At 46.4% G+C, this 23,618-nt stretch overlaps 10 non-coding genes and 1 pseudogene across 10 annotated transcripts; all 11 read left to right on the top strand.

Moving 5' to 3' along the window:
- The first annotated feature begins 960 nt into the window (after positions 1-960).
- On the top strand, positions 961-1,151 carry LOC130323617 (U2 spliceosomal RNA). The gene has a single exon (XR_008868853.1). It is a non-coding gene; the product is annotated as a U2 spliceosomal RNA (small nuclear RNA).
- Positions 1,152-3,251: 2,100 nt separating this feature from the next.
- Positions 3,252-3,442, top strand: LOC130323615 (U2 spliceosomal RNA). Its single transcript, XR_008868851.1, has one exon. It is a non-coding gene; the product is annotated as a U2 spliceosomal RNA (small nuclear RNA).
- Positions 3,443-5,535: 2,093 nt separating this feature from the next.
- Positions 5,536-5,695, top strand: LOC130323619 (U2 spliceosomal RNA; annotated as a pseudogene).
- Positions 5,696-6,388: 693 nt separating this feature from the next.
- LOC130323618 (U2 spliceosomal RNA) lies at positions 6,389-6,570 on the top strand. The gene has a single exon (XR_008868854.1). It is a non-coding gene; the product is annotated as a U2 spliceosomal RNA (small nuclear RNA).
- Positions 6,571-8,666: 2,096 nt separating this feature from the next.
- On the top strand, positions 8,667-8,857 carry LOC130323614 (U2 spliceosomal RNA). The gene has a single exon (XR_008868850.1). It is a non-coding gene; the product is annotated as a U2 spliceosomal RNA (small nuclear RNA).
- Positions 8,858-10,935: 2,078 nt separating this feature from the next.
- Positions 10,936-11,126, top strand: LOC130323613 (U2 spliceosomal RNA). Its single transcript, XR_008868849.1, has one exon. It is a non-coding gene; the product is annotated as a U2 spliceosomal RNA (small nuclear RNA).
- Positions 11,127-13,216: 2,090 nt separating this feature from the next.
- LOC130323612 (U2 spliceosomal RNA) lies at positions 13,217-13,407 on the top strand. The gene has a single exon (XR_008868848.1). It is a non-coding gene; the product is annotated as a U2 spliceosomal RNA (small nuclear RNA).
- Positions 13,408-15,488: 2,081 nt separating this feature from the next.
- On the top strand, positions 15,489-15,679 carry LOC130323611 (U2 spliceosomal RNA). The gene has a single exon (XR_008868847.1). It is a non-coding gene; the product is annotated as a U2 spliceosomal RNA (small nuclear RNA).
- Positions 15,680-17,765: 2,086 nt separating this feature from the next.
- LOC130323610 (U2 spliceosomal RNA) lies at positions 17,766-17,956 on the top strand. The gene has a single exon (XR_008868846.1). It is a non-coding gene; the product is annotated as a U2 spliceosomal RNA (small nuclear RNA).
- Positions 17,957-20,049: 2,093 nt separating this feature from the next.
- On the top strand, positions 20,050-20,240 carry LOC130323608 (U2 spliceosomal RNA). Its single transcript, XR_008868845.1, has one exon. It is a non-coding gene; the product is annotated as a U2 spliceosomal RNA (small nuclear RNA).
- A 2,094-nt stretch (positions 20,241-22,334) lies between these two features.
- On the top strand, positions 22,335-22,525 carry LOC130323607 (U2 spliceosomal RNA). Its single transcript, XR_008868844.1, has one exon. It is a non-coding gene; the product is annotated as a U2 spliceosomal RNA (small nuclear RNA).
- Positions 22,526-23,618: the final 1,093 nt, after the last annotated feature.

Here is a 23,618-nt window from a genome sequence, read left to right as displayed (position 1 = left end):
AATGGGTTTAAAAGTGATTTCGGCGGAGAAATATATATATATATGTATATATATATATATATATATATATATATATATATATATATATGCGCACACACACACATAGATATAAACGTATTCTCCGTTGAGATATTGCAGCCGCTGCTGTGTCCAGGCCCAGGAGCCTTAGCACTGTGCTGTGATGTCACTCAATACCACTGACATCACTAGGTGTAAACAACATCTCTCCTTTGCTGTGTATGTGACTATGGAGCTGTTTGGTGATGTCGTCTATTACGGCCTTCATAGAAGCAACAGGAGATTGTTGCATCCATCTTGAACCCTCAGAACTACAGTGCTATGATGTCACTCACTTCCACAGGCCTTGCAGAGTGTAAACAACAACAACCCAGCTTTGTTGTGTATGTAACCATAGGGATTTGTGATGTCACCTAGAACCTTCACAGCAGCGACAGCTTTATGAGGAGCATCAGCACTGCTCTGCCTGAGCAGAACCATCACCGCCATAGGTTGTCAAATAACCCGGATTTAACCCACACAGGTAAGTCCAATGGGGTGCAGGCATGTCCTCTATGCTTACAGCTTCCCGTGGGTGTTGGTTTGATACCGTTTGGGGACAGCCAAGGAGGCATCTGCAGGCAACAAAGGTAGGTGTGTGCTTGTGTGTGTGTTTCCTATGCAGATCCTAAGCCCAGTGTCACATGCAAGTAGGAGGAGTAAGAAGGGTTCCTGGCAAATCCGGGTTATGGATTGCATTTAAAAAGGCCCCGTGGGAGTGCAATGGGCCCCTGTCTTGCTGCTTAGCAATAATGGTATGGGTTTAGGTTCTGCTGTGTGTACTGGTGGTTGACTGCCCCCCAGCCCAGAGTGTGCATGGAAAATTGTCTGGCAGCCTCCCTGACAGCAAGCAGTGATAGTGCCCATGAAGGGGACCTTGTTGGGCCCGCCCCTTTCACGGTTATCGCTTCTCGGCCTTTTGGCTAAGATCAAGTGTAGTATCTGTTCTTATCAGTTTAATATCTGATACGTCCCCTATCTGGGGACCATATATTAAATGGATTTTTGAGAACGGGGGCCGATTTCGAAGCTTGCTTCCGTCGCCCTATGCATTGACCCGATATGGCAGTATCTTCGGGTACAGTGCACCACCCCCTTACAGGGTTAAAAAGAAAGATTCCTACTTTCATTGCTACCTGCTTGCTGGCTAGCCAGCTAGCCAGCCCTGTGGGCCTTGCTGCTGCTGCAGCCAAAAAACAAAAGGTGGTGGTGCTTCTGCTGCTTCTGCTTCTGCTTGTGTCTGGCCCCTGTTGGAGCGTCCAGGCACAGGACTTCTGCTGCTGCTGACTAAATGGCCTCCTTAATTGGATCATTTGAGTAGCCAGCACACCTGTGCAGGTAGGGCATGACATGATAGGCAGCTGCCTTGATAGCGGGTGGGTGCTGAATGTTCCTAATTGACAAAATAAGATTAATGCTTATGAAGAAATATAAAATCTCATCCCTTCCCCAATATCGCGCCACACCCCTACCCCTTAATTCCCTGGTTGAACGTGATGGACATATGTCTTTTTTCGACCGTACTAACTATGTAACTATGTAACATAACATGGGGGGGGGGGGGGGTCTCCTGGCTGTTCACACAGGTGTGTCATTGCTGTACATTGACCATGCATTGCTTCTGTGGTATTGCAAAGGCAAAGACAAATGCTTCCAGCCATCCATTGCACTAATGGATTGGTCATCAGCTGGCTGTCTATGTCCCGCATCAATATAGACCAAAGTACAGAGGGTTAGGCTATGCTATTGTGCACCTACCTGATGCATCAGAAGGTGCGAGGCCCTTGCTAAATTCTGTGCACAGACTTTGAGATCTATGCTTTAGACTGTATCTAAACCTGCTCCAACATGGACTGACATTCTGGCCTACTTTCAGCCGATGCGACTTGTCTGTCGCTGAACAGTCGCTTTTTATGTATTCAGCACCTATGTATAATGTTGTAAAAATGCTCTAGAAGCTAAAGTCGCAGAAATGTCACACATATTTGGCCTGCAACTTTCTGTGCGACAAATTCAGACAGGAAAAATCAGTATAAATCCTTAGAAAATTATCCCCCAGTGTCTCCATCTGCTGGCGGTATTGAATAAGCATTGCTGCACTGATGGGGTATGCATTAGACGAAAAAAAAGAAGAAAAAGAAGAATAATACGCCCAGAAAAGAGGCGAAAAGGAGAAAAACGTAAAAAAACGTGAAAAAAAAGTAAGAGGAAGAGAAGGGAAAAAAAGGTGGAAATGGGTTTAAAAGTGATTTCGGCGGAGAAATATATATATATATATATATATATATATATATATATATATATATATATATATATATATATGCGCACACACACACATAGATATAAACGTATTCTCCGTTGAGATATTGCAGCCGCTGCTGTGTCCAGGCCCAGGAGCCTTAGCACTGTGCTGTGATGTCACTCAATACCACTGACATCACTAGGTGTAAACAACATCTCTCCTTTGCTGTGTATGTGACTATGGAGCTGTTTGGTGATGTCGTCTATTACGGCCTTCATAGAAGCAACAGGAGATTGTTGCATCCATCTTGAACCCTCAGAACTACAGTGCTATGATGTCACTCACTTCCACAGGCCTTGCAGAGTGTAAACAACAACAACCCAGCTTTGTTGTGTATGTAACCATAGGGATTTGTGATGTCACCTAGAACCTTCACAGCAGCGACAGCTTTATGAGGAGCATCAGCACTGCTCTGCCTGAGCAGAACCATCACCGCCATAGGTTGTCAAATAACCCGGATTTAACCCACACAGGTAAGTCCAATGGGGTGCAGGCATGTCCTCTATGCTTACAGCTTCCCGTGGGTGTTGGTTTGATACCGTTTGGGGACAGCCAAGGAGGCATCTGCAGGCAACAAAGGTAGGTGTGTGCTTGTGTGTGTGTTTCCTATGCAGATCCTAAGCCCAGTGTCACATGCAAGTAGGAGGAGTAAGAAGGGTTCCTGGCAAATCCGGGTTATGGATTGCATTTAAAAAGGCCCCGTGGGAGTGCAATGGGCCCCTGTCTTGCTGCTTAGCAATAATGGTATGGGTTTAGGTTCTGCTGTGTGTACTGGTGGTTGACTGCCCCCCAGCCCAGAGTGTGCATGGAAAATTGTCTGGCAGCCTCCCTGACAGCAAGCAGTGATAGTGCCCATGAAGGGGACCTTGTTGGGCCCGCCCCTTTCACGGTTATCGCTTCTCGGCCTTTTGGCTAAGATCAAGTGTAGTATCTGTTCTTATCAGTTTAATATCTGATACGTCCCCTATCTGGGGACCATATATTAAATGGATTTTTGAGAACGGGGGCCGATTTCGAAGCTTGCTTCCGTCGCCCTATGCATTGACCCGATATGGCAGTATCTTCGGGTACAGTGCACCACCCCCTTACAGGGTTAAAAAGAAAGATTCCTACTTTCATTGCTACCTGCTTGCTGGCTAGCCAGCTAGCCAGCCCTGTGGGCCTTGCTGCTGCTGCAGCCAAAAAACAAAAGGTGGTGCTGCTGCTGCTTCTGCTGCTTCTGCTTCTGCTTGTGTCTGGCCCCTGTTGGAGCGTCCAGGCACAGGACTTCTGCTGCTGCTGACTAAATGGCCTCCTTAATTGGATCATTTGAGTAGCCAGCACACCTGTGCAGGTAGGGCATGACATGATAGGCAGCTGCCTTGATAGCGGGTGGGTGCTGAATGTTCCTAATTGACAAAATAAGATTAATGCTTATGAAGAAATATAAAATCTCATCCCTTCCCCAATATCGCGCCACACCCCTACCCCTTAATTCCCTGGTTGAACGTGATGGACATATGTCTTTTTTCGACCGTACTAACTATGTAACTATGTAACATAACATGGGGGGGGGGGGGGGGGGTCTCCTGGCTGTTCACACAGGTGTGTCATTGCTGTACATTGACCATGCATTGCTTCTGTGGTATTGCAAAGGCAAAGACAAATGCTTCCAGCCATCCATTGCACTAATGGATTGGTCATCAGCTGGCTGTCTATGTCCCGCATCAATATAGACCAAAGTACAGAGGGTTAGGCTATGCTATTGTGCACCTACCTGATGCATCAGAAGGTGCGAGGCCCTTGCTAAATTCTGTGCACAGACTTTGAGATCTATGCTTTAGACTGTATCTAAACCTGCTCCAACATGGACTGACATTCTGGCCTACTTTCAGCCGATGCGACTTGTCTGTCGCTGAACAGTCGCTTTTTATGTATTCAGCACCTATGTATAATGTTGTAAAAATGCTCTAGAAGCTAAAGTCGCAGAAATGTCACACATATTTGGCCTGCAACTTTCTGTGCGACAAATTCAGACAGGAAAAATCAGTATAAATCCTTAGAAAATTATCCCCCAGTGTCTCCATCTGCTGGCGGTATTGAATAAGCATTGCTGCACTGATGGGGTATGCATTAGACGAAAAAAAAGAAGAAAAAGAAGAATAATACGCCCAGAAAAGAGGCGAAAAGGAGAAAAACGTAAAAAAACGTGAAAAAAAAGTAAGAGGAAGAGAAGGGAAAAAAAGGTGGAAATGGGTTTAAAAGTGATTTCGGCGGAGAAATATATATATATATATATATATATATATATATATATATATATATGCGCACACACACACATAGATATAAACGTATTCTCCGTTGAGATATTGCAGCCGCTGCTGTGTCCAGGCCCAGGAGCCTTAGCACTGTGCTGTGATGTCACTCAATACCACTGACATCACTAGGTGTAAACAACATCTCTCCTTTGCTGTGTATGTGACTATGGAGCTGTTTGGTGATGTCGTCTATTACGTCCTTCATAGAAGCAACAGGAGATTGTTGCATCCATCTTGAACCCTCAGAACTACAGTGCTATGATGTCACTCACTTCCACAGGCCTTGCAGAGTGTAAACAACAACAACCCAGCTTTGTTGTGTATGTAACCATAGGGATTTGTGATGTCACCTAGAACCTTCACAGCAGCGACAGCTTTATGAGGAGCATCAGCACTGCTCTGCCTGAGCAGAACCATCACCGCCATAGGTTGTCAAATAACCCGGATTTAACCCACACAGGTAAGTCCAATGGGGTGCAGGCATGTCCTCTATGCTTACAGCTTCCCGTGGGTGTTGGTTTGATACCGTTTGGGGACAGCCAAGGAGGCATCTGCAGGCAACAAAGGTAGGTGTGTGCTTGTGTGTGTGTTTCCTATGCAGATCCTAAGCCCAGTGTCACATGCAAGTAGGAGGAGTAAGAAGGGTTCCTGGCAAATCCGGGTTATGGATTGCATTTAAAAAGGCCCCGTGGGAGTGCAATGGGCCCCTGTCTTGCTGCTTAGCAATAATGGTATGGGTTTAGGTTCTGCTGTGTGTACTGGTGGTTGACTGCCCCCCAGCCCAGAGTGTGCATGGAAAATTGTCTGGCAGCCTCCCTGACAGCAAGCAGTGATAGTGCCCATGAAGGGGACCTTGTTGGGCCCGCCCCTTTCACGGTTATCGCTTCTCGGCCTTTTGGCTAAGATCAAGTGTAGTATCTGTTCTTATCAGTTTTCATGCTGGTGGGGATGGGTGCTGCATGGAGGATGCAGGTGTACCAGGGCTTTCCGGGGCTGGTTCTGAGGAATCAGCTCGACGGCTGCCCCGATGTGACCTGTTCCCTCCGGGTCTCGCCATGAGGCTGAGAGGGTCTAGAGCCGAGGTACTTTTGTGCCTCGGGGAGTGGTGACCCCGAGGTGCCGAAACTCACTGGGAGAATAGGCTCACTGAGTTGAAGCACGGGCACCATAATCTCTTCACCTTGTGGCACTCACCTCTTGATTCCCGGCCTTCTGGCTAGGATCAGAGAAATTTTTATAGATCCGGCCGGATGTCCGGGCAGTATATCTGCACACATTCACTTATTTATTTATTTTTTGTCTCACTGTGTCACTTTTTGCGTGTTGTGTGTTCACAGGATTTGTCAGGATGCGGTAGCCCTTCTGGGTGTCCCTCCTGGCGGTCTAGGGGAGGTGTGTGTGGCCATTAGGTTCCGCACCTCCCTGCAAACACCCCGGGTACTCCTGCTTCGCAGGGTACCTACCGTAATCGGCTCTGCGGGCAGATACCTTGGCTAACGCCAAGGGGGATGCCGGGAGCATTTGTGGTCTCCTAGTAGCTTCGGCGAAAAGGGACATCGAACCTGGAACCTCGCAGGTACCTTTTGGTCCGGAGGCGAAGGGTAAGGTTTGTTGGGGGGCCTCTCTCCTATCGGAGAAGGGCTTGCGATAGACCGCATCCTTTGTGCACGTTTTTTTTAGTGTAACACGTTTGCACTTTTTCTTGCACTTTGGGTGAATCGAAAGCACGTTCCTCGGCTTTAAAAAAAAAAAAAAAAAAAATCTGTTCTTATCAGTTTAATATCTGATACGTCCCCTATCTGGGGACCATATATTAAATGGATTTTTGAGAACGGGGGCCGATTTCGAAGCTTGCTTCCGTCGCCCTATGCATTGACCCGATATGGCAGTATCTTCGGGTACAGTGCACCACCCCCTTACAGGGTTAAAAAGAAAGATTCCTACTTTCATTGCTACCTGCTTGCTGGCTAGCCAGCTAGCCAGCCCTGTGGGCCTTGCTGCTGCTGCAGCCAAAAAACAAAAGGTGGTGCTGCTGCTGCTTCTGGCTGCTTCTGCTTCTGCTTGTGTCTGGCCGCTGTTGGAGCGTCCAGGCACAGGACTTCTGCTGCTGCTGACTAAATGGCCTCCTTAATTGGATCATTTGAGTAGCCAGCACACCTGTGCAGGTAGGGCATGACATGATAGGCAGCTGCCTTGATAGCGGGTGGGTGCTGAATGTTCCTAATTGACAAAATAAGATTAATGCTTATGAAGAAATATAAAATCTCATCCCTTCCCCAATATCGCGCCACACCCCTACCCCTTAATTCCCTGGTTGAACGTGATGGACATATGTCTTTTTTCGACCGTACTAACTATGTAACTATGTAACATAACATGGGGGGGGGGGGGGGGGGGGTCTCCTGGCTGTTCACACAGGTGTGTCATTGCTGTACATTGACCATGCATTGCTTCTGTGGTATTGCAAAGGCAAAGACAAATGCTTCCAGCCATCCATTGCACTAATGGATTGGTCATCAGCTGGCTGTCTATGTCCCGCATCAATATAGACCAAAGTACAGAGGGTTAGGCTATGCTATTGTGCACCTACCTGATGCATCAGAAGGTGCGAGGCCCTTGCTAAATTCTGTGCACAGACTTTGAGATCTATGCTTTAGACTGTATCTAAACCTGCTCCAACATGGACTGACATTCTGGCCTACTTTCAGCCGATGCGACTTGTCTGTCGCTGAACAGTCGCTTTTTATGTATTCAGCACCTATGTATAATGTTGTAAAAATGCTCTAGAAGCTAAAGTCGCAGAAATGTCACACATATTTGGCCTGCAACTTTCTGTGCGACAAATTCAGACAGGAAAAATCAGTATAAATCCTTAGAAAATTATCCCCCAGTGTCTCCATCTGCTGGCGGTATTGAATAAGCATTGCTGCACTGATGGGGTATGCATTAGACGAAAAAAAAGAAGAAAAAGAAGAATAATACGCCCAGAAAAGAGGCGAAAAGGAGAAAAACGTAAAAAAACGTGAAAAAAAAGTAAGAGGAAGAGAAGGGAAAAAAAGGTGGAAATGGGTTTAAAAGTGATTTCGGCGGAGAAATATATATATATATATATATATATATATATATATATATATATATGCGCACACACACACATAGATATAAACGTATTCTCCGTTGAGATATTGCAGCCGCTGCTGTGTCCAGGCCCAGGAGCCTTAGCACTGTGCTGTGATGTCACTCAATACCACTGACATCACTAGGTGTAAACAACATCTCTCCTTTGCTGTGTATGTGACTATGGAGCTGTTTGGTGATGTCGTCTATTACGGCCTTCATAGAAGCAACAGGAGATTGTTGCATCCATCTTGAACCCTCAGAACTACAGTGCTATGATGTCACTCACTTCCACAGGCCTTGCAGAGTGTAAACAACAACAACCCAGCTTTGTTGTGTATGTAACCATAGGGATTTGTGATGTCACCTAGAACCTTCACAGCAGCGACAGCTTTATGAGGAGCATCAGCACTGCTCTGCCTGAGCAGAACCATCACCGCCATAGGTTGTCAAATAACCCGGATTTAACCCACACAGGTAAGTCCAATGGGGTGCAGGCATGTCCTCTATGCTTACAGCTTCCCGTGGGTGTTGGTTTGATACCGTTTGGGGACAGCCAAGGAGGCATCTGCAGGCAACAAAGGTAGGTGTGTGCTTGTGTGTGTGTTTCCTATGCAGATCCTAAGCCCAGTGTCACATGCAAGTAGGAGGAGTAAGAAGGGTTCCTGGCAAATCCGGGTTATGGATTGCATTTAAAAAGGCCCCGTGGGAGTGCAATGGGCCCCTGTCTTGCTGCTTAGCAATAATGGTATGGGTTTAGGTTCTGCTGTGTGTACTGGTGGTTGACTGCCCCCCAGCCCAGAGTGTGCATGGAAAATTGTCTGGCAGCCTCCCTGACAGCAAGCAGTGATAGTGCCCATGAAGGGGACCTTGTTGGGCCCGCCCCTTTCACGGTTATCGCTTCTCGGCCTTTTGGCTAAGATCAAGTGTAGTATCTGTTCTTATCAGTTTAATATCTGATACGTCCCCTATCTGGGGACCATATATTAAATGGATTTTTGAGAACGGGGGCCGATTTCGAAGCTTGCTTCCGTCGCCCTATGCATTGACCCGATATGGCAGTATCTTCGGGTACAGTGCACCACCCCCTTACAGGGTTAAAAAGAAAGATTCCTACTTTCATTGCTACCTGCTTGCTGGCTAGCCAGCTAGCCAGCCCTGTGGGCCTTGCTGCTGCTGCAGCCAAAAAACAAAAGGTGGTGCTGCTGCTGCTTCTGCTGCTTCTGCTTCTGCTTGTGTCTGGCCCCTGTTGGAGCGTCCAGGCACAGGACTTCTGCTGCTGCTGACTAAATGGCCTCCTTAATTGGATCATTTGAGTAGCCAGCACACCTGTGCAGGTAGGGCATGACATGATAGGCAGCTGCCTTGATAGCGGGTGGGTGCTGAATGTTCCTAATTGACAAAATAAGATTAATGCTTATGAAGAAATATAAAATCTCATCCCTTCCCCAATATCGCGCCACACCCCTACCCCTTAATTCCCTGGTTGAACGTGATGGACATATGTCTTTTTTCGACCGTACTAACTATGTAACTATGTAACATAACATGGGGGGGGGGGGGGGGGGTCTCCTGGCTGTTCACACAGGTGTGTCATTGCTGTACATTGACCATGCATTGCTTCTGTGGTATTGCAAAGGCAAAGACAAATGCTTCCAGCCATCCATTGCACTAATGGATTGGTCATCAGCTGGCTGTCTATGTCCCGCATCAATATAGACCAAAGTACAGAGGGTTAGGCTATGCTATTGTGCACCTACCTGATGCATCAGAAGGTGCGAGGCCCTTGCTAAATTCTGTGCACAGACTTTGAGATCTATGCTTTAGACTGTATCTAAACCTGCTCCAACATGGACTGACATTCTGGCCTACTTTCAGCCGATGCGACTTGTCTGTCGCTGAACAGTCGCTTTTTATGTATTCAGCACCTATGTATAATGTTGTAAAAATGCTCTAGAAGCTAAAGTCGCAGAAATGTCACACATATTTGGCCTGCAACTTTCTGTGCGACAAATTCAGACAGGAAAAATCAGTATAAATCCTTAGAAAATTATCCCCCAGTGTCTCCATCTGCTGGCGGTATTGAATAAGCATTGCTGCACTGATGGGGTATGCATTAGACGAAAAAAAAGAAGAAAAAGAAGAATAATACGCCCAGAAAAGAGGCGAAAAGGAGAAAAACGTAAAAAAAACGTGAAAAAAAAGTAAGAGGAAGAGAAGGGAAAAAAAGGTGGAAATGGGTTTAAAAGTGATTTCGGCGGAGAAATATATATATATATATATATATATATATGCGCACACACACACATAGATATAAACGTATTCTCCGTTGAGATATTGCAGCCGCTGCTGTGTCCAGGCCCAGGAGCCTTAGCACTGTGCTGTGATGTCACTCAATACCACTGACATCACTAGGTGTAAACAACATCTCTCCTTTGCTGTGTATGTGACTATGGAGCTGTTTGGTGATGTCGTCTATTACGGCCTTCATAGAAGCAACAGGAGATTGTTGCATCCATCTTGAACCCTCAGAACTACAGTGCTATGATGTCACTCACTTCCACAGGCCTTGCAGAGTGTAAACAACAACAACCCAGCTTTGTTGTGTATGTAACCATAGGGATTTGTGATGTCACCTAGAACCTTCACAGCAGCGACAGCTTTATGAGGAGCATCAGCACTGCTCTGCCTGAGCAGAACCATCACCGCCATAGGTTGTCAAATAACCCGGATTTAACCCACACAGGTAAGTCCAATGGGGTGCAGGCATGTCCTCTATGCTTACAGCTTCCCGTGGGTGTTGGTTTGATACCGTTTGGGGACAGCCAAGGAGGCATCTGCAGGCAACAAAGGTAGGTGTGTGCTTGTGTGTGTGTTTCCTATGCAGATCCTAAGCCCAGTGTCACATGCAAGTAGGAGGAGTAAGAAGGGTTCCTGGCAAATCCGGGTTATGGATTGCATTTAAAAAGGCCCCGTGGGAGTGCAATGGGCCCCTGTCTTGCTGCTTAGCAATAATGGTATGGGTTTAGGTTCTGCTGTGTGTACTGGTGGTTGACTGCCCCCCAGCCCAGAGTGTGCATGGAAAATTGTCTGGCAGCCTCCCTGACAGCAAGCAGTGATAGTGCCCATGAAGGGGACCTTGTTGGGCCCGCCCCTTTCACGGTTATCGCTTCTCGGCCTTTTGGCTAAGATCAAGTGTAGTATCTGTTCTTATCAGTTTAATATCTGATACGTCCCCTATCTGGGGACCATATATTAAATGGATTTTTGAGAACGGGGGCCGATTTCGAAGCTTGCTTCCGTCGCCCTATGCATTGACCCGATATGGCAGTATCTTCGGGTACAGTGCACCACCCCCTTACAGGGTTAAAAAGAAAGATTCCTACTTTCATTGCTACCTGCTTGCTGGCTAGCCAGCTAGCCAGCCCTGTGGGCCTTGCTGCTGCTGCAGCCAAAAAACAAAAGGTGGTGCTGCTGCTGCTTCTGCTGCTTCTGCTTCTGCTTGTGTCTGGCCCCTGTTGGAGCGTCCAGGCACAGGACTTCTGCTGCTGCTGACTAAATGGCCTCCTTAATTGGATCATTTGAGTAGCCAGCACACCTGTGCAGGTAGGGCATGACATGATAGGCAGCTGCCTTGATAGCGGGTGGGTGCTGAATGTTCCTAATTGACAAAATAAGATTAATGCTTATGAAGAAATATAAAATCTCATCCCTTCCCCAATATCGCGCCACACCCCTACCCCTTAATTCCCTGGTTGAACGTGATGGACATATGTCTTTTTTCGACCGTACTAACTATGTAACTATGTAACATAACATGGGGGGGTCTCCTGGCTGTTCACACAGGTGTGTCATTGCTGTACATTGACCATGCATTGCTTCTGTGGTATTGCAAAGGCAAAGACAAATGCTTCCAGCCATCCATTGCACTAATGGATTGGTCATCAGCTGGCTGTCTATGTCCCGCATCAATATAGACCAAAGTACAGAGGGTTAGGCTATGCTATTGTGCACCTACCTGATGCATCAGAAGGTGCGAGGCCCTTGCTAAATTCTGTGCACAGACTTTGAGATCTATGCTTTAGACTGTATCTAAACCTGCTCCAACATGGACTGACATTCTGGCCTACTTTCAGCCGATGCGACTTGTCTGTCGCTGAACAGTCGCTTTTTATGTATTCAGCACCTATGTATAATGTTGTAAAAATGCTCTAGAAGCTAAAGTCGCAGAAATGTCACACATATTTGGCCTGCAACTTTCTGTGCGACAAATTCAGACAGGAAAAATCAGTATAAATCCTTAGAAAATTATCCCCCAGTGTCTCCATCTGCTGGCGGTATTGAATAAGCATTGCTGCACTGATGGGGTATGCATTAGACGAAAAAAAAGAAGAAAAAGAAGAATAATACGCCCAGAAAAGAGGCGAAAAGGAGAAAAACGTAAAAAAACGTGAAAAAAAAGTAAGAGGAAGAGAAGGGAAAAAAAGGTGGAAATGGGTTTAAAAGTGATTTCGGCGGAGAAATATATATATATATATATATATATATATATATATATATATATATATATATATGCGCACGCACACACATAGATATAAACGTATTCTCCGTTGAGATATTGCAGCCGCTGCTGTGTCCAGGCCCAGGAGCCTTAGCACTGTGCTGTGATGTCACTCAATACCACTGACATCACTAGGTGTAAACAACATCTCTCCTTTGCTGTGTATGTGACTATGGAGCTGTTTGGTGATGTCGTCTATTACGGCCTTCATAGAAGCAACAGGAGATTGTTGCATCCATCTTGAACCCTCAGAACTACAGTGCTATGATGTCACTCACTTCCACAGGCCTTGCAGAGTGTAAACAACAACAACCCAGCTTTGTTGTGTATGTAACCATAGGGATTTGTGATGTCACCTAGAACCTTCACAGCAGCGACAGCTTTATGAGGAGCATCAGCACTGCTCTGCCTGAGCAGAACCATCACCGCCATAGGTTGTCAAATAACCCGGATTTAACCCACACAGGTAAGTCCAATGGGGTGCAGGCATGTCCTCTATGCTTACAGCTTCCCGTGGGTGTTGGTTTGATACCGTTTGGGGACAGCCAAGGAGGCATCTGCAGGCAACAAAGGTAGGTGTGTGCTTGTGTTTGTGTTTCCTATGCAGATCCTAAGCCCAGTGTCACATGCAAGTAGGAGGAGTAAGAAGGGTTCCTGGCAAATCCGGGTTATGGATTGCATTTAAAAAGGCCCCGTGGGAGTGCAATGGGCCCCTGTCTTGCTGCTTAGCAATAATGGTATGGGTTTAGGTTCTGCTGTGTGTACTGGTGGTTGACTGCCCCCCAGCCCAGAGTGTGCATGGAAAATTGTCTGGCAGCCTCCCTGACAGCAAGCAGTGATAGTGCCCATGAAGGGGACCTTGTTGGGCCCGCCCCTTTCACGGTTATCGCTTCTCGGCCTTTTGGCTAAGATCAAGTGTAGTATCTGTTCTTATCAGTTTAATATCTGATACGTCCCCTATCTGGGGACCATATATTAAATGGATTTTTGAGAACGGGGGCCGATTTCGAAGCTTGCTTCCGTCGCCCTATGCATTGACCCGATATGGCAGTATCTTCGGGTACAGTGCACCACCCCCTTACAGGGTTAAAAAGAAAGATTCCTACTTTCATTGCTACCTGCTTGCTGGCTAGCCAGCTAGCCAGCCCTGTGGGCCTTGCTGCTGCTGCAGCCAAAAAACAAAAGGTGGTGCTGCTGCTGCTTCTGCTGCTTCTGCTTCTGCTTGTGTCTGGCCCCTGTTGGAGCGTCCAGGCACAGGACTTCTGCTGCTGCTGACTAAATGGCCTCCTTAATTGGATCATTTGAGTAGCCAGCACACCTGTGCAGGTAGGGCATGACATGATAGGCAGCTGCCTTGATAGCGGGTGGGTGCTGAATGTTCCTAATTGACAAAATAAGATTAATGCTTATGAAGAAATATAAAATCTCATCCCTTCCCCAATATCGCGCCACACCCCTACCCCTTAATTCCCTGGTTGAACGTGATGGACATATGTCTTTTTTCGACCGTACTAACTATGTAACTATGTAACATAACATGGGGGGGGGGGGGGGGTCTCCTGGCTGTTCACACAGGTGTGTCATTGCTGTACATTGACCATGCATTGCTTCTGTGGTATTGCAAAGGCAAAGACAAATGCTTCCAGCCATCCATTGCACTAATGGATTGGTCATCAGCTGGCTGTCTATGTCCCGCATCAATATAGACCAAAGTACAGAGGGTTAGGCTATGCTATTGTGCACCTACCTGATGCATCAGAAGGTGCGAGGCCCTTGCTAAATTCTGTGCACAGACTTTGAGATCTATGCTTTAGACTGTATCTAAACCTGCTCCAACATGGACTGACATTCTGGCCTACTTTCAGCCGATGCGACTTGTCTGTCGCTGAACAGTCGCTTTTTATGTATTCAGCACCTATGTATAATGTTGTAAAAATGCTCTAGAAGCTAAAGTCACAGAAATGTCACACATATTTGGCCTGCAACTTTCTGTGCGACAAATTCAGACAGGAAAAATCAGTATAAATCCTTAGAAAATTATCCCCCAGTGTCTCCATCTGCTGGCGGTATTGAATAAGCATTGCTGCACTGATGGGGTATGCATTAGACGAAAAAAAAGAAGAAAAAGAAGAATAATACGCCCAGAAAAGAGGCGAAAAGGAGAAAAACGTAAAAAAACGTGAAAAAAAAGTAAGAGGAAGAGAAGGGAAAAAAAGGTGGAAATGGGTTTAAAAGTGATTTCGGCGGAGAAATATATATATATATATATATATATATATATATATGCGCACACACACACATAGATATAAACGTATTCTCCGTTGAGATATTGCAGCCGCTGCTGTGTCCAGGCCCAGGAGCCTTAGCACTGTGCTGTGATGTCACTCAATACCACTGACATCACTAGGTGTAAACAACATCTCTCCTTTGCTGTGTATGTGACTATGGAGCTGTTTGGTGATGTCGTCTATTACGGCCTTCATAGAAGCAACAGGAGATTGTTGCATCCATCTTGAACCCTCAGAACTACAGTGCTATGATGTCACTCACTTCCACAGGCCTTGCAGAGTGTAAACAACAACAACCCAGCTTTGTTGTGTATGTAACCATAGGGATTTGTGATGTCACCTAGAACCTTCACAGCAGCGACAGCTTTATGAGGAGCATCAGCACTGCTCTGCCTGAGCAGAACCATCACCGCCATAGGTTGTCAAATAACCCGGATTTAACCCACACAGGTAAGTCCAATGGGGTGCAGGCATGTCCTCTATGCTTACAGCTTCCCGTGGGTGTTGGTTTGATACCGTTTGGGGACAGCCAAGGAGGCATCTGCAGGCAACAAAGGTAGGTGTGTGCTTGTGTGTGTGTTTCCTATGCAGATCCTAAGCCCAGTGTCACATGCAAGTAGGAGGAGTAAGAAGGGTTCCTGGCAAATCCGGGTTATGGATTGCATTTAAAAAGGCCCCGTGGGAGTGCAATGGGCCCCTGTCTTGCTGCTTAGCAATAATGGTATGGGTTTAGGTTCTGCTGTGTGTACTGGTGGTTGACTGCCCCCCAGCCCAGAGTGTGCATGGAAAATTGTCTGGCAGCCTCCCTGACAGCAAGCAGTGATAGTGCCCATGAAGGGGACCTTGTTGGGCCCGCCCCTTTCACGGTTATCGCTTCTCGGCCTTTTGGCTAAGATCAAGTGTAGTATCTGTTCTTATCAGTTTAATATCTGATACGTCCCCTATCTGGGGACCATATATTAAATGGATTTTTGAGAACGGGGGCCGATTTCGAAGCTTGCTTCCGTCGCCCTATGCATTGACCCGATATGGCAGTATCTTCGGGTACAGTGCACCACCCCCTTACAGGGTTAAAAAGAAAGATTCCTACTTTCATTGCTACCTGCTTGCTGGCTAGCCAGCTAGCCAGCCCTGTGGGCCTTGCTGCTGCTGCAGCCAAAAAACAAAAGGTGGTGCTTCTGCTGCTTCTGCTTCTGCTTGTGTCTGGCCCCTGTTGGAGCGTCCAGGCACAGGACTTCTGCTGCTGCTGACTAAATGGCCTCCTTAATTGGATCATTTGAGTAGCCAGCACACCTGTGCAGGTAGGGCATGACATGATAGGCAGCTGCCTTGATAGCGGGTGGGTGCTGAATGTTCCTAATTGACAAAATAAGATTAATGCTTATGAAGAAATATAAAATCTCATCCCTTCCCCAATATCGCGCCACACCCCTACCCCTTAATTCCCTGGTTGAACGTGATGGACATATGTCTTTTTTCGACCGTACTAACTATGTAACTATGTAACATAACATGGGGGGGGGGGGGGGGGGGGTCTCCTGGCTGTTCACACAGGTGTGTCATTGCTGTACATTGACCATGCATTGCTTCTGTGGTATTGCAAAGGCAAAGACAAATGCTTCCAGCCATCCATTGCACTAATGGATTGGTCATCAGCTGGCTGTCTATGTCCCGCATCAATATAGACCAAAGTACAGAGGGTTAGGCTATGCTATTGTGCACCTACCTGATGCATCAGAAGGTGCGAGGCCCTTGCTAAATTCTGTGCACAGACTTTGAGATCTATGCTTTAGACTGTATCTAAACCTGCTCCAACATGGACTGACATTCTGGCCTACTTTCAGCCGATGCGACTTGTCTGTCGCTGAACAGTCGCTTTTTATGTATTCAGCACCTATGTATAATGTTGTAAAAATGCTCTAGAAGCTAAAGTCGCAGAAATGTCACACATATTTGGCCTGCAACTTTCTGTGCGACAAATTCAGACAGGAAAAATCAGTATAAATCCTTAGAAAATTATCCCCCAGTGTCTCCATCTGCTGGCGGTATTGAATAAGCATTGCTGCACTGATGGGGTATGCATTAGACGAAAAAAAAGAAGAAAAAGAAGAATAATACGCCCAGAAAAGAGGCGAAAAGGAGAAAAACGTAAAAAAACGTGAAAAAAAAGTAAGAGGAAGAGAAGGGAAAAAAAGGTGGAAATGGGTTTAAAAGTGATTTCGGCGGAGAAATATATATATATATATATATATATATATATATATATATATATATGCGCACACACACACATAGATATAAACGTATTCTCCGTTGAGATATTGCAGCCGCTGCTGTGTCCAGGCCCAGGAGCCTTAGCACTGTGCTGTGATGTCACTCAATACCACTGACATCACTAGGTGTAAACAACATCTCTCCTTTGCTGTGTATGTGACTATGGAGCTGTTTGGTGATGTCGTCTATTATGGCCTTCATAGAAGCAACAGGAGATTGTTGCATCCATCTTGAACCCTCAGAACTACAGTGCTATGATGTCACTCACTTCCACAGGCCTTGCAGAGTGTAAACAACAACAACCCAGCTTTGTTGTGTATGTAACCATAGGGATTTGTGATGTCACCTAGAACCTTCACAGCAGCGACAGCTTTATGAGGAGCATCAGCACTGCTCTGCCTGAGCAGAACCATCACCGCCATAGGTTGTCAAATAACCTGGATTTAACCCACACAGGTAAGTCCAATGGGGTGCAGGCATGTCCTCTATGCTTACAGCTTCCCGTGGGTGTTGGTTTGATACCGTTTGGGGACAGCCAAGGAGGCATCTGCAGGCAACAAAGGTAGGTGTGTGCTTGTGTGTGTGTTTCCTATGCAGATCCTAAGCCCAGTGTCACATGCAAGTAGGAGGAGTAAGAAGGGTTCCTGGCAAATCCGGGTTATGGATTGCATTTAAAAAGGCCCCGTGGGAGTGCAATGGGCCCCTGTCTTGCTGCTTAGCAATAATGGTATGGGTTTAGGTTCTGCTGTGTGTACTGGTGGTTGACTGCCCCCCAGCCCAGAGTGTGCATGGAAAATTGTCTGGCAGCCTCCCTGACAGCAAGCAGTGATAGTGCCCATGAAGGGGACCTTGTTGGGCCCGCCCCTTTCACGGTTATCGCTTCTCGGCCTTTTGGCTAAGATCAAGTGTAGTATCTGTTCTTATCAGTTTAATATCTGATACGTCCCCTATCTGGGGACCATATATTAAATGGATTTTTGAGAACGGGGGCCGATTTCGAAGCTTGCTTCCGTCGCCCTATGCATTGACCCGATATGGCAGTATCTTCGGGTACAGTGCACCACCCCCTTACAGGGTTAAAAAGAAAGATTCCTACTTTCATTGCTACCTGCTTGCTGGCTAGCCAGCTAGCCAGCCCTGTGGGCCTTGCTGCTGCTGCAGCCAAAAAACAAAAGGTGGTGCTGCTGCTGCTTCTGCTGCTTCTGCTTCTGCTTGTGTCTGGCCCCTGTTGGAGCGTCCAGGCACAGGACTTCTGCTGCTGCTGACTAAATGGCCTCCTTAATTGGATCATTTGAGTAGCCAGCACACCTGTGCAGGTAGGGCATGACATGATAGGCAGCTGCCTTGATAGCGGGTGGGTGCTGAATGTTCCTAATTGACAAAATAAGATTAATGCTTATGAAGAAATATAAAATCTCATCCCTTCCCCAATATCGCGCCACACCCCTACCCCTTAATTCCCTGGTTGAACGTGATGGACATATGTCTTTTTTCGACCGTACTAACTATGTAACTATGTAACATAACATGGGGGGGGGGGGGGGTCTCCTGGCTGTTCACACAGGTGTGTCATTGCTGTACATTGACCATGCATTGCTTCTGTGGTATTGCAAAGGCAAAGACAAATGCTTCCAGCCATCCATTGCACTAATGGATTGGTCATCAGCTGGCTGTCTATGTCCCGCATCAATATAGACCAAAGTACAGAGGGTTAGGCTATGCTATTGTGCACCTACCTGATGCATCAGAAGGTGCGAGGCCCTTGCTAAATTCTGTGCACAGACTTTGAGATCTATGCTTTAGACTGTATCTAAACCTGCTCCAACATGGACTGACATTCTGGCCTACTTTCAGCCGATGCGACTTGTCTGTCGCTGAACAGTCGCTTTTTATGTATTCAGCACCTATGTATAATGTTGTAAAAATGCTCTAGAAGCTAAAGTCGCAGAAATGTCACACATATTTGGCCTGCAACTTTCTGTGCGACAAATTCAGACAGGAAAAATCAGTATAAATCCTTAGAAAATTATCCCCCAGTGTCTCCATCTGCTGGCGGTATTGAATAAGCATTGCTGCACTGATGGGGTATGCATTAGACGAAAAAAAAGAAGAAAAAGAAGAATAATACGCCCAGAAAAGAGGCGAAAAGGAGAAAAACGTAAAAAAACGTGAAAAAAAAGTAAGAGGAAGAGAAGGGAAAAAAAGGTGGAAATGGGTTTAAAAGTGATTTCGGCGGAGAAATATATATATATATATATATATATATATATATATATATATATATATGCGCACACACACACATAGATATAAACGTATTCTCCGTTGAGATATTGCAGCCGCTGCTGTGTCCAGGCCCAGGAGCCTTAGCACTGTGCTGTGATGTCACTCAATACCACTGACATCACTAGGTGTAAACAACATCTCTCCTTTGCTGTGTATGTGACTATGGAGCTGTTTGGTGATGTCGTCTATTACGGCCTTCATAGAAGCAACAGGAGATTGTTGCATCCATCTTGAACCCTCAGAACTACAGTGCTATGATGTCACTCACTTCCACAGGCCTTGCAGAGTGTAAACAACAACAACCCAGCTTTGTTGTGTATGTAACCATAGGGATTTGTGATGTCACCTAGAACCTTCACAGCAGCGACAGCTTTATGAGGAGCATCAGCACTGCTCTGCCTGAGCAGAACCATCACCGCCATAGGTTGTCAAATAACCCGGATTTAACCCACACAGGTAAGTCCAATGGGGTGCAGGCATGTCCTCTATGCTTACAGCTTCCCGTGGGTGTTGGTTTGATACCGTTTGGGGACAGCCAAGGAGGCATCTGCAAGGCAACAAAGGTAGGTGTGTGCTTGTGTGTGTGTTTCCTATGCAGATCCTAAGCCCAGTGTCACATGCAAGTAGGAGGAGTAAGAAGGGTTCCTGGCAAATCCGGGTTATGGATTGCATTTAAAAAGGCCCCGTGGGAGTGCAATGGGCCCCTGTCTTGCTGCTTAGCAATAATGGTATGGGTTTAGGTTCTGCTGTGTGTACTGGTGGTTGACTGCCCCCCAGCCCAGAGTGTGCATGGAAAATTGTCTGGCAGCCTCCCTGACAGCAAGCAGTGATAGTGCCCATGAAGGGGACCTTGTTGGGCCCGCCCCTTTCACGGTTATCGCTTCTCGGCCTTTTGGCTAAGATCAAGTGTAGTATCTGTTCTTATCAGTTTAATATCTGATACGTCCCCTATCTGGGGACCATATATTAAATGGATTTTTGAGAACGGGGGCCGATTTCGAAGCTTGCTTCCGTCGCCCTATGCATTGACCCGATATGGCAGTATCTTCGGGTACAGTGCACCACCCCCTTACAGGGTTAAAAAGAAAGATTCCTACTTTCATTGCTACCTGCTTGCTGGCTAGCCAGCTAGCCAGCCCTGTGGGCCTTGCTGCTGCTGCAGCCAAAAAACAAAAGGTGGTGCTGCTGCTGCTTCTGCTGCTTCTGCTTCTGCTTGTGTCTGGCCCCTGTTGGAGCGTCCAGGCACAGGACTTCTGCTGCTGCTGACTAAATGGCCTCCTTAATTGGATCATTTGAGTAGCCAGCACACCTGTGCAGGTAGGGCATGACATGATAGGCAGCTGCCTTGATAGCGGGTGGGTGCTGAATGTTCCTAATTGACAAAATAAGATTAATGCTTATGAAGAAATATAAAATCTCATCCCTTCCCCAATATCGCGCCACACCCCTACCCCTTAATTCCCTGGTTGAACGTGATGGACATATGTCTTTTTTCGACCGTACTAACTATGTAACTATGTAACATAACATGGGGGGGGGGGGGGGGGGTCTCCTGGCTGTTCACACAGGTGTGTCATTGCTGTACATTGACCATGCATTGCTTCTGTGGTATTGCAAAGGCAAAGACAAATGCTTCCAGCCATCCATTGCACTAATGGATTGGTCATCAGCTGGCTGTCTATGTCCCGCATCAATATAGACCAAAGTACAGAGGGTTAGGCTATGCTATTGTGCACCTACCTGATGCATCAGAAGGTGCGAGGCCCTTGCTAAATTCTGTGCACAGACTTTGAGATCTATGCTTTAGACTGTATCTAAACCTGCTCCAACATGGACTGACATTCTGGCCTACTTTCAGCCGATGCGACTTGTCTGTCGCTGAACAGTCGCTTTTTATGTATTCAGCACCTATGTATAATGTTGTAAAAATGCTCTAGAAGCTAAAGTCGCAGAAATGTCACACATATTTGGCCTGCAACTTTCTGTGCGACAAATTCAGACAGGAAAAATCAGTATAAATCCTTAGAAAATTATCCCCCAGTGTCTCCATCTGCTGGCGGTATTGAATAAGCATTGCTGCACTGATGGGGTATGCATTAGACGAAAAAAAAGAAGAAAAAGAAGAATAATACGCCCAGAAAAGAGGCGAAAAGGAGAAAAACGTAAAAAAACGTGAAAAAAAAAGTAAGAGGAAGAGAAGGGAAAAAAAGGTGGAAATGGGTTTAAAAGTGATTTCGGCGGAGAAATATATATATATATATATATATATATATATATATATATATATATGCGCACACACACACATAGATATAAACGTATTCTCCGTTGAGATATTGCAGCCGCTGCTGTGTCCAGGCCCAGGAGCCTTAGCACTGTGCTGTGATGTCACTCAATACCACTGACATCACTAGGTGTAAACAACATCTCTCCTTTGCTGTGTATGTGACTATGGAGCTGTTTGGTGATGTCGTCTATTACGGCCTTCATAGAAGCAACAGGAGATTGTTGCATCCATCTTGAACCCTCAGAACTACAGTGCTATGATGTCACTCACTTCCACAGGCCTTGCAGAGTGTAAACAACAACAACCCAGCTTTGTTGTGTATGTAACCATAGGGATTTGTGATGTCACCTAGAACCTTCACAGCAGCGACAGCTTTATGAGGAGCATCAGCACTGCTCTGCCTGAGCAGAACCATCACCGCCATAGGTTGTCAAATAACCCGGATTTAACCCACACAGGTAAGTCCAATGGGGTGCAGGCATGTCCTCTATGCTTACAGCTTCCCGTGGGTGTTGGTTTGATACCGTTTGGGGACAGCCAAGGAGGCATCTGCAGGCAACAAAGGTAGGTGTGTGCTTGTGTGTGTGTTTCCTATGCAGATCCTAAGCCCAGTGTCACATGCAAGTAGGAGGAGTAAGAAGGGTTCCTGGCAAATCCGGGTTATGGATTGCATTTAAAAAGGCCCCGTGGGAGTGCAATGGGCCCCTGTCTTGCTGCTTAGCAATAATGGTATGGGTTTAGGTTCTGCTGTGTGTACTGGTGGTTGACTGCCCCCCAGCCCAGAGTGTGCATGGAAAATTGTCTGGCAGCCTCCCTGACAGCAAGCAGTGATAGTGCCCATGAAGGGGACCTTGTTGGGCCCGCCCCTTTCACGGTTATCGCTTCTCGGCCTTTTGGCTAAGATCAAGTGTAGTATCTGTTCTTATCAGTTTAATATCTGATACGTCCCCTATCTGGGGACCATATATTAAATGGATTTTTGAGAACGGGGGCCGATTTCGAAGCTTGCTTCCGTCGCCCTATGCATTGACCCGATATGGCAGTATCTTCGGGTACAGTGCACCACCCCCTTACAGGGTTAAAAAGAAAGATTCCTACTTTCATTGCTACCTGCTTGCTGGCTAGCCAGCTAGCCAGCCCTGTGGGCCTTGCTGCTGCTGCAGCCAAAAAACAAAAGGTGGTGCTGCTGCTGCTTCTGCTTCTGCTTGTGTCTGGCCCCTGTTGGAGCGTCCAGGCACAGGACTTCTGCTGCTGCTGACTAAATGGCCTTCTTAATTGGATCATTTGAGTAGCCAGCACACCTGTGCAGGTAGGGCATGACATGATAGGCAGCTGCCTTGATAGCGGGTGGGTGCTGAATGTTCCTAATTGACAAAATAAGATTAATGCTTATGAAGAAATATAAAATCTCATCCCTTCCCCAATATCGCGCCACACCCCTACCCCTTAATTCCCTGGTTGAACGTGATGGACATATGTCTTTTTTCGACCGTACTAACTATGTAACTATGTAACATAACATGGGGGGGGGTCTCCTGGCTGTTCACACAGGTGTGTCATTGCTGTACATTGACCATGCATTGCTTCTGTGGTATTGCAAAGGCAAAGACAAATGCTTCCAGCCATCCATTGCACTAATGGATTGGTCATCAGCTGGCTGTCTATGTCCCGCATCAATATAGACCAAAGTACAGAGGGTTAGGCTATGCTATTGTGCACCTACCTGATGCATCAGAAGGTGCGAGGCCCTTGCTAAATTCTGTGCACAGACTTTGAGATCTATGCTTTAGACTGTATCTAAACCTGCTCCAACATGGACTGACATTCTGGCCTACTTTCAGCCGATGCGACTTGTCTGTCGCTGAACAGTCGCTTTTTATGTATTCAGCACCTATGTATAATGTTGTAAAAATGCTCTAGAAGCTAAAGTCGCAGAAATGTCACACATATTTGGCCTGCAACTTTCTGTGCGACAAATTCAGACAGGAAAAATCAGTATAAATCCTTAGAAAATTATCCCCCAGTGTCTCCATCTGCTGGCGGTATTGAATAAGCATTGCTGCACTGATGGGGTATGCATTAGACGAAAAAAAAGAAGAAAAAGAAGAATAATACGCCCAGAAAAGAGGCGAAAAGGAGAAAAACGTAAAAAAACGTGAAA

The sequence above is a fragment of the Hyla sarda genome, unplaced genomic scaffold (assembly GCF_029499605.1).
Source record: "Hyla sarda isolate aHylSar1 unplaced genomic scaffold, aHylSar1.hap1 scaffold_2518, whole genome shotgun sequence".
NCBI lineage: Eukaryota > Metazoa > Chordata > Amphibia > Anura > Hylidae > Hyla > Hyla sarda.
Note: the sequence above shows the minus strand (reverse complement) of the source record. Positions and strands in the feature narration are given on the sequence as shown.